Source organism: Miscanthus floridulus, chromosome 6 (assembly GCF_019320115.1).
Source record: "Miscanthus floridulus cultivar M001 chromosome 6, ASM1932011v1, whole genome shotgun sequence".
Lineage (NCBI taxonomy): Eukaryota > Viridiplantae > Streptophyta > Magnoliopsida > Poales > Poaceae > Miscanthus > Miscanthus floridulus.
Genome location: NC_089585.1, coordinates 66562731 through 66571390, shown reverse-complemented (window position 1 = coordinate 66571390; position 8660 = coordinate 66562731).

Sequence of the window (8660 nt, the reverse complement as noted above, 5' to 3'; positions counted from 1 at the left end):
GGAGGGGCCCACCTATGGAATCTCCATCAAGGAGAGGCCAACAGGTTGCCCAAGTTGATCAGACGGCTTAGGCCACTGTCGATAGATGAGTAGGGAGCAACAGGAGCAATTATTGCGTCATCGAGGTAACTTTACCAACTCCTACTTTACTTCTCCAGTGCATGAGTAATCATTCATCCAGTCTTATGCATTCATTCATACATTCATCCACACATTCATCTCATACATCCAAGCATCGCATATGCAATTATTGCGTCACAACGCTTTGCATCGCATCACGAAGTGGTAGACGTCTCATTCGATACGAGCGGCGACCAACCGAGGTTTGAAGGCCAGCCTGTGAAGGGATCAAGGCCACCTCATGTCAAATAGAGCGAGGGGAGAAAATGAAGATGAGCCCCAGCGGCCTTTGCCCGACCCGCTCGGAAGCAGATAGGGTCATCTCGACCTCCTCGTTCGATCCTAACCTCGAGCCAAGCCCACAGAATCTCCATCGAGGGAAGGCCAATGGGCCACCTAAGTTAGTCTCTAGGAATGACTCAGGCATCTACCAGAAGGTGGGTTAAGGAGCAGTGGAATGCCACATGAGGGCTATGCTGACACTGTCATGAACGATGGACCCGGATTCCACTCGGACATGCCCATTAGCTGAGCTCGACGAGTGCGACCTTCGAGCCATCGAGGCAAGTGTCGTTAGCTCAGCCTCTCTGGTTGTGGAAACCATGGATGGGGTGACCCATGAAACTCGACAAACCCCTACTAAGCCCAACAGGGCTCGGGGGCTTGAGCCGACCGACCCCAACTCAGGAATCCGACCGACCGAGGTTCAAAGGCTGGCCCACGAAGGGCTCGAGGCTACCCTGCGTAAAACAGAGCCAGTGGAGAAAATATAGATGAGCCCTAGCGGCCTTTGCCCAACCTGCTCAGAAGTGGATAGGGTCACCTTGACCTTCTTGTTCGATCCTAACCTCGAGCCAAGCCCATAGAATCTCCATCGAGGGGAGGCCAGTGGGCCACCTGAGTCGGTCTCTGGAATGACTCAGGCATCTGCTAGGAGGCGGGTTAAGGAGCAGTGGAATGCCACATGAGGGCTATGTCAACCCCATCATGAACAATTGTGGCAGAACCTCCTAAATTATAGGACCTACATGCACTTGTCAGTGTCCAACGACCTTTGAAAACTATGCATATGTTCCTAGTAACTTAAGAAGTCTGTCGGGTGTCCTCGGGGAACCCCGAATCATCCACGATTTCCGAAGTAAGATCACATTACAGAGTCATTGCTGTATTACAACATTTATTCAAATATATACATCAGAGTAAAAATAGTGAAAGTCTTACAATAACTTAGTTTATAAAACAGTAGTTTCAAACCTCACAACAAGGTCGATGATTATTACAAAACAAAATAGTGGAGTGGCATTATAACATAATACAAAACATACATTAAAACTGCCCTGCCCAAGGACCACACATTTACTTCTCATCGTCAGATCGAACAATAGTCATGTAGCATGATCTAAAACAGATCTGCTCATGAGGCTCACCTGCAACAAGGGTCAATGAACCCTGAGTACAAAAGTACTTAGCAAGACTTAACCAAAATAAGAACTGATAAACTCAGGAATGCAGGCTCAAGGATTCAAGGTATAGCTTTAGCAATAATCAAAGTTATTTTGTGTAACAGCTCTTTAACAAAATTCTTTAATTCGATATTTAAAACTTCATAAAATCATATACAAAGATGACACAATCTGTATTGAGATCATGAAACTTCATATCCAACACCTTCTCAAGTTCAGTTATTAAACTATGATGATGAACAGAGAAGTGAGTCTCCATAACCGAGGAGCAACGACGATTCGAACCGATTATAACCCAGCTGGGAATTCCAGACCACATGACATATGTAGGTCCCTGACCTATATATACCAACCTACTCTCGGATCCTCTAAAACAAGAACGGGTCCGCGCCACCCGAGAATATAGTACTCCACCAATCCAGCCCATTGCCACGTGGGTACACGCTATTCCCGTCATCTCCACTCCTAGTGCGCAAGTAGCCATTCTCGTAATAGAATAGCCAAGTTAAGGCTTACTGGAGTATGTGGTTAGTACTACAAAGTCTCACCTCACGTAGTTCAACAACGGATGGACCTTAATCGACACAGGCGGAAAGAATCCGCTTATAAGACCTCCACGTCTTGTGGCTCTCACATACCGAATCCGCCCAGGTCTAGATTTATTACTTCATATTCTTATATCTCATGATAACATAAGTAACCCAAAGATCCATTTGAAACTCGCAGGTGATAGGTAATCACCCGATTTTGATCTGTCTAAGCATGGCTAAGCATAACTAGACATTTACTGACGTAAAACTGGTAACAAGGTAGATACGGAAAAACAATGTTGGTAATGCACCAATTAGGCTTTTACTTAACTCTAATCACTTAATGCAGTAAAGAAAAGCAAAAGCGAAATTAATTTGTAAAACACATGGTAGGGTTGTATGCATCCGGGGCTTGCCTTTGTTGACGGAAAAGTCCGGTTCCTATGACGTTCCACAAGTATTCGATCCGACCTCAACAGATGGATTAATCTCCTCCACAACTTGATTAACTACTATGTGTTCACCTTCATTCACTACACGTAGTAACAATGCCATGTTTAACATGATGCGGAATACGAAACATGATGCTCAATGATGGATGCAAAAATTAACAATTCGAATACAACTTTCCTTCGTGGTACAGTTGCAAGTCAAACTAACTAAACCTTTTTGCAACACCTAAATCAATTGCCAAGGATCATTACCGACTAATGACCCAAGGTCATCACTCAATCCAAAATTCAATCAAAACCAAAATCATAAAAGATTACTATTTGCTTTTATGAATTAATTATTTAATTCAAAATTATGAAATAAATCAACTTATTCTAATTGATCTCAAAATTTTTTGTAAATGTTCATTACATGATAAGTGGCAAAACAAATTTCAAAATTTTTGGACAATTAAATAAGCTTAGAAAAATCATGGAAATCCATTTATTAATAAATTAAGCAATTTTCATCACATTCAAAAAGTGCTAAAAAATAACATTTCATATTTTTATTAAATAATATACATCACAGAGAGGTCACACAAAAAATTTCATAATTTTTGGAGCTCTAAATAAATCTACACAAAAATAACAAATTACATCACTATTCATTCAAAGCTGAAAAACGGAAAATTCATTTTTAACTACACAGTCACTGACACTCGGGTCCCACTTGTCATCCCTAACCTCCCGCGTTGACCACGACGGCGACGGCGCTGACCGATGCTTCCTCGCCGACGGTGAGACCAACAGCGACGGCAAAGCTACCAACACGTTCACTACGACTAGGTGCATCGATTGGTGGCACAATTCACACTGATTACAGCACAACCCGAGCTCAACACCGGTCATGGCGGACACGGCGGCTTGGCGGTGCTACGCCGGCAAAATAAGACCGGTAGAGCTAAAACAAAGGGTTCAAGAAGCACCAGTAGCTCACCCCGAACGCGTTGGAGCAAAGAGCGAGACCGGAGAAGTAACGGTGATGCGTGACAACATCCACGATGATCACGGTGGAGCAAAGATCGTCGATGACGGCGCTCCGGCGACTACAGCAGGCAAAACAAACAAGCAACAAGGGATTAAGCACCACAGCATCGAGACGAAGCCGTAGGTACACTAATCAAGGGCAACGGCTCACCGGAGGGCGCTGGCCACGACAACACCAGCACGACGGCGAGGTTACCGGCCGTGGAGAAGAAAGCGATGCACCACGAGTTCCTGGCGGAATCAAGAGACCATAGTTGGTTGGCTAGGTGCGCAAGGAGTAGGCGAAGCTATTGAGCGCTTTGCTGCGACGGCACAGGCGCTGGTTTGACGGCGAGGGCTCGACGGAGATGATCGGCAACGTCTGGAAAAACAGAGGACGAAGAAAGAACTGACGACGATGGCGTCGGAGCTTTATAGGGCGGCCAAGGAAGCAAGGAGATGCCACAGAGGAGTCTTTCCCGCATCAGCGCGAAGCCGAGGGCAGCCATAGTCGCGCCTAGAAGCGAGCAGAAGGTCGCCGGCAGTGTAGCTTAGGCGGTGAACACTGTTCACAGTAATTATAGAATTGCCATTCGCATTCAAATTCAAATTACTCCCAAATTTGTATAACAACTCAAAAATATCCAAAAATAAAAGTTGTTCAAAATCCAAAGTTCTACAACTTTGCTTTTATAACTAACCCCTAATTCGGTTTACATTTTGAAATGAACTTTTAAATTCAAATATGGGACATTTAACGAATTACGCCTTTTCGAATTACTTCAAAATTTTCATAATAACTTTGAAAACTCCAAAAACAAACTTTGTATAACTTGACAAGCTCTACACTTTTGCTTTTAGGCTCAACCCCAAAATGTACTTAGATTTTGAAATGAATTTTTAGGGTAGGATTTAAATACTAAAAATCAGGGTTTTCTCGAAAATTCAAATCCAAACCAAATTTTGGACTTGATTCAAACAATTCAATTCAACACTCATAACATAAATATAAACTTGTTTTAGTGAATGCATATCAAAATTTGCAATATGACCAATGCCTTGCAATGCATATGATGACATGTCCTGTTTTTTTTAATATTTAAACACCCGGGGTGTTACAACAATTGAACTGGATTCCACTCGGACATGCCTGTTAGCGAGATCACCGAGCACGTCACTCGAGCCATTGAGGCAAGTGACATTAGCTCAACCCCTCCGATTATGAAAACCACAGACGGGGTGATGATCACAAAGACGAGCCAACCCTCGATTGGACCTCTGCTATGTGTGGTGGCTCAAGGAAAGTTGGACTTGCAAGGAGACCGAATGCACGGTCACAGAATAATGGCTCAGATCCTAAGGAGGGGGTACGTGTGAAAACTAAGAATAACGTTTCTAAAACAAGAGGCGCTTTCTCCTACTAGTTTCACTATCCTCTCCTCGATCTTTATTGGCACCTAACCCCAGCAATGATAAGGGGTCGGGTCTCACTCAAGGGCTGGTAGGGATATACATATACCCTTTCTAAAATAGCCGACGTGCCTGACCCCTTCCTCATGTTAAAAAACCTAGTGGTAAGGTTTGCGGAAACAAACGACTGAGTAAGGCTAGTCAGACTGCAAGAAACCTACGCCCTAGCGGCTACGGCACTCTTGCTCACCAGCGTGATCAATGTTATCTGCCTACACCTCGAACTCTACGGTCTTAACAAACGGAAGGGTCAAAACGCATTAACCCTTTTCACACATAAAAAGGGAGAAAAAAAACAAATTTATTCAGACCGAAATCAAAGAATAGACCTGTTCGAACAAAACACAAGGGTCAGAACTTATCCGATTATTATAAAAATGAGCGCCCAACCTATTTAACTAACTAGCCCCTCCGAGGGAGAACAATGCCTTCTATCCTGTCCGCCAGGTCCTGCGAAAGGGGAGCCACCGCCATTTCCATCGCCTCTAGCTCGTGGACTTCATAGCAGGGCGCATAGCCATGGCTCATCGCCTCCAAATTGATGTTGTCCCCATAATGAGAACGAACAATCGTGAAGGACTGATTGATCCCAGCGTAGAGGGCATTCCTCTTGAGTTGGCGCATCCGAGCCGTGATCTCGATAGCTCGAGCTACGAGCGAGCTAGTCCCCTCTGACCGCACCACCTCAAGGTCGTCGTAGACCACTCCAAGGGTGATGCTTAGGATACCGAGCTCGTCACTCTCTGCTTGAAGATTTCTCCTCACCTTAGAGAGATCCATGACCAGCCTAGCAGAAACGATCTTGGCCTCTAGCTTCTGGGTCACCGTGCTTTCAAGCTCGGCCTAGAGGGTGCCGACCTTTTGCTACGTGTTGTCGCGCTCTTGGTAGGTCTGGTCACACTCTCGGAATGCTAGCTTGCCACATTCAGAGCAGAGCCTCTCCGTGGTTTAGATCAGTTTATCCTGCTCCTTGCGTAGCCGAGCGACCGCCACGACATCCAGGCTCGCCCTCTTCTCTAGGGCCACGAGCTACTCTTTGGCTCCCAGCTTTAGATCCCATTCCTTCTCAACTTCACCCAGAAGGTCAAGGATCCGCTAGTGGGTCTCAGCATCCCTCTAGAGCAACTCATCCTGCTCCTTCCTGACCCTGGTGACTTCTTCATCATCCTTCCGCTACCTTGCCGATAGGGCCTCGAACGGCTTCTTGGCCTCATCAGCATCTCGACGGGCCTTGGCCACATGCGATTGAAGATTGGCCGCCTCCTCGGCGAGGGGAGTTAGCTCGGACACCCACTGTTGGGAGACAACAAGCTGAGCTATCACCTCCCCATGTAGTTGTGTCTCCTCAATGAGGCTATCCTAGGTTTCCTTTTGTTGACGAAGGAACCAAGATTTCCCCCCAGCTACGAGCTATAAGGGACTGCAGAAAGATGATGGTCAGGATACAAAAAGTATATAGAGGAAGAAAAGGGCAAGAAACAGGATCAGGCAAATACCCGACCGGAGGGAACGACAACATCGCGCAATGCGCCCATAGCGTGGTTCAGGGCTTCGAGCATGGACGTGATCCCTACATTGAGGCTCCCCTGCTCCATGCTCTCTGCCACATTGTCCAAGGTAAAAAGTGTCGACATCAGATCCTACGGATCCACCCACTAGAGTAGGGGCTCGCCCCCGTGCGGTCGAGTTGCTACCCACCGATGTTAGGACTAGGGACAACTCCCCATTGTCTCTAAGCACCACCAACCCCTCTCCTAGCACAACGACTCCCGAGGACCCCTCGGCTATGACCCCCTCCATCCGGCCCATGCTAGGCGCCATTGCTTCGGTCGCCGATGGCATGGGTCACACCGGTGCCTCAGGCACCGCTGCAATTACGCTCGGCTGTGAGCCATCTGTCATGGCCATCACCACGTCCACCTGTGTCGGTAGGGTCATGACCGGCTGCACCGTGCCCACCACGGTCGGTGCCACAAGCACGATCGGTAGCCCCATCCGTCCCGCCATCAACAGCGGTATCGCGTCCGTCACCGGCTGCTCCACGACCTCCGAAGGTGCCCCTTGAGCGCCCATGTCTGCCTGTCCCACCAAGGGCACAAGCGCCACCATGGGTAGCGCCTAATCGGCCGGCGACATGGCGCTGCTCTCACCTAAAACAGGTGTGACACCAACCGACAGCTGCCGCCTCAATTGGAGGATGATGCTCTTCCTTGGCGCCAGCGCCTAAGGATTACATGACCTGCCGATGTTGCAAGGGAAAAAAGCATAAGTCACGACGAAATCCAAATAAAATAGAAAAAATAGAGGAAGTGATAACCCACCTCAGCGCCATCGGGTGGTAGATGTGTTTGGGGGGCAAACCCCCAACCCTCGCTTTGCCTCGTTAGAGCAAGGCCGTTTCAAGTCCCCCTTGCTCCTGGGCAGAGGGGCTCACTCCCTTTGGCTCTTGGGGCGCAACGACAGAGCCGCCCGTCTCTGCTAGCACCTTGGGTGCGATGGCATAGCCGCCAGCCTCTGTTGGCTCCTAGGGCAGGACGATGGTACGGCCCACCTCTACCGGCTCCCTAGACATACCCTCCCCTTCATGGAATGGGAAGGGTCCCGACGCCTGCAAGGACGAACTGATACCTGTCAGTGCATCCTCGTTCTCTAGGTTGTCCAACTCGATATCATTGGCTACCTCGTCGTCGTCACCATCATCATCATCATCGCTACCAGTGTCCTCCCCTTATTCCCGCGCTTGCAACTTCCGCTGCTTCTTCATCTTCTTGTCCTCCTTTGCCTTCCTCAGCCGCTCGCCCTTGGCGCGATTCGCCATCCTCACAGCCAAATCGCTTGGCAGCGGCGCCAGGTGATCCATGAGGATGAGGTCCCTCGGCTGGTCTCGCCCCTCTCGAAGTTAGTCTCATGGGGTCGGGAAATCAATTGAAGAGAATACAAAAGAAAGGGAAACTTACGAAGACGATGTAGCCTGGCTCCGGCCACATCGAAGGATGCCCCGACACCAGGTAGATGAAGTCGAGGGCGGCACCCGCGTCGTTCCGTAAAGGCTCCATCGCCTCCTTGATGCGTTGCGTGATCACAGAGTTGGGGCATTCCCTCGGCAAGCACCGTTCTGTCGAACGATGCCTCGGGCGCCATCGCATAGAGCGGGAGCGCGCGCATCATCAACGGCGCCACCCTCCTTGCGTGGTAAGCCCCGATGACGCCTGACCCCTTTAGGCCGTTCTTCTTCAGGATGTGGATGGTGGCGATGTGGTCTCAGATCTTCTTTATGTCCTTCCCTGGGACGCCCCACTTCCTCCACGGCTCCGGGGCCTCTTTGATCAGGCATCCGGTGAACTCCGGCAGAGGGGCAGTGGTGTCGTTCTTGAGGGAGAACCACTGTGAGTGCCGCCCCTTGTTGGACGTCGAAAGCCACATGGATGCACTACTGAAAACGTCAAATTTGCTGAGTATTTTTATGTTTGCCGAGTGTATTCTCTCGCGCACTTGACAAACAAGTTTTTTACCGAGTGCTGCGATAAAAACCCTCGGCAAAAAAACAACACTCGGTAAAGAGGAGATTTGTCGAGTGTAAAAAAACACTTGGCAAAGAGGGGATTTGTCAAGTGTTT